At 50.8% G+C, this 2,345-nt stretch overlaps 1 pseudogene; it reads right to left on the reverse strand.

Annotated features, from left to right (window-relative positions):
* Window positions 1-684: 684 nt before the first annotated feature.
* Window positions 685-2,102, reverse strand: LOC119346488 (annotated as a pseudogene).
* Between the last annotated feature and the right edge of the window lie 243 nt (window positions 2,103-2,345).

The following is a 2,345-nucleotide window of genomic DNA, read 5'->3' on the forward strand; positions in this document are numbered from 1 at the left end:
CAACAACCATAATGGTAACAGAGAGACGCGGTACAATGGAGGCAACACGAGAAGGAGGAGCAACAAGACGCACAACGAGTCATTCCCTTCGATGACGGCACACCACGTGTCGAACGAACACATGTCAAGGTGTGACGTCGTGCCACTTATACTGAGAAGCGATGCGGTAACCCAGCGAGTATCCTTAGGTCATTTCTAACAGATCCCCTAAAAGTTAAGTGAGGATCCGGCGAAGCAAAGTTAGTGGAGGATAAATTTACTCCACTAACGGTGGCCGCACCTAGCCAATCCCCTATACTTAGTGGAGTAAAAACAAAATTGTGTAGATTTTGTGTCTTAGCCGCATGAACTTCAAACAGTTCACAATATAAAAACATTCAAATTAAAACATGCATAACATAACTATTATAACATATAGTTTCATCATCACGAATTTCAATTAAAAACATGCAAAGTTCACCCAAAAGGCATCACTTCAAACACAATATTTGATCCAAAATCACGACAAACATAGTATGTATATGTTGTGGATTGATCCAACCAATGGCATGCACGAACTCAAACAAGGTGCTCGGCAAAGAAAACATCACCACCACCACCCCCTCGGCCACCACCGTCACCCCCTTGGCCGCCACCATCACCACCATCACCCCCTCAGCCACCACCATCACCACCACCACCACCCTCTCGGCCACCACCATCACCACCACCAACACCATCACCACCACAATCCCCTCAGCCACCACCAACATTCTGAAGAGAGGCTTCCAAGACCTCTCCACCAGTCCCAATACTATCTTGCGGTTTCATCCATTGTGTTTGGATTCACAAACATGATAGCACGTTCTTTGGACTTCTTGGCATCATGAATCCTCTTCTCCTCAAGTGCAAGCCTACGCTCCTCCGCCATCACCTTCCTCTCTTCGGCCGCCAACTTGGCCTTCCGCTTCTCATCCTCCAACATCTTTAGCTCATTCCACCTCGCCGTCTTCTCTTCTTAGCGTTCGGCCGCCAACACCTTCTTGGTCTCAGTCGTGGCCACAAGTTTTTCTTTGTAAGTGCCACCGAACGCATTTCTCTTCTTTCTTTCTTTCTTTTGCAATCTTGTTACCTTTCATTTTATTGTTGGCAGCTTCGTCAACCTCATCCTCCTGCTCAACGGATATGCTCAACCCTGATCTCTTTGGAGTGGTCTCCATGATTCTTTCGATCCACTTCTCGTTCTTGCATAGCTCTTTGTAGCAATGAGGCAATGTGAAGGGCGTGTGGCCGAACTTGGTGTTCCTATGCTTGAATAGTTCCTGGATGTAGGCGCCATACTCCACCACTTGCACATCGCTCGGTGGTGCATGATTCACTTGGTTGATGCAACCGGGCCATCGGTTGCATTGGTCACGAATGGTGCTCCAACGATGCTCAAGAGAACCTTGTATACAGCTCGATTGCACGTCCACAAAGTTGTTGTGGTGCTCGGTAATTATCTCCCAAAACATAGTCTTCGTTTGATCCGTTCCAATCATTGCATCCATGGAGATGTTCATCCAAGCATAACAAAGAGCACCATCTTTTTTACTGTAGTTGGTGGTGCGTGACCTTGACGGACGCATGCTTGCTTCGGTCACCTCTGCAATCTCCTCTTCATCGCTCGCCTCTTCATAGGCCGACACCTTCTCGGCCTCCTCTTCCTCGACCACCTCCTCCTCTTCGACCACATCCTCTTGCTCCATGTCTTGGGACGCCTCCTAATGATTCCTAATGAAGTCATAGTTGAGCTCATCAAGTCTCATGATGGCCGAGTACTCCAAAGATGCTAAGAACTCGGTCGTGTTCATCTCTGCACAACAACAACGAAACAAAGAGACTACATCACCATCGGCTACCAACAATCATCGATCGTCGGAAATGCGAAAGATGTTTTACCTTGTCAGAATTTCATCGAGCACTTGGCGCCCGTGACCCTTAGTGCCGGCTGCAGCCGCCGCTTGCGCGAGAGCAGTGTCCGTATGGGCAAGCGGAGTAGCTGCACAAGGCCCCGCCCTTGGACGGGCCGCCGTTGTGGCCTTCTTCTTCTTCACGTCCGCCTCGGCGAGGGACGCCGCCATCGGTTTTCTTGCTCTTTTTGCTCGTTGGCGGCAGGAGGACGGCGGTACGTTGCAGGAGAGGTGGCCACCACACTGGCGGCCATTGCCTCGGCCGGAAGCGGAGCTTGAACCCGGTGGGTTTCTTTGATCCCAAAGATTTTCTTCGGCGCGGGCGACCTGCGTGGGTGGCTTCCGTGGGCGGCGGCCAGCGGGCAAGGGGAGGGTCCGGGCTATCCATCCCGGCCAGAGGGAGGGTCATCGGTG

The sequence above is a fragment of the Triticum dicoccoides genome, unplaced genomic scaffold, assembly GCF_002162155.2.
Source record: "Triticum dicoccoides isolate Atlit2015 ecotype Zavitan unplaced genomic scaffold, WEW_v2.0 scaffold41592, whole genome shotgun sequence".
Classification (NCBI taxonomy): Eukaryota; Viridiplantae; Streptophyta; class Magnoliopsida; order Poales; family Poaceae; genus Triticum; species Triticum dicoccoides.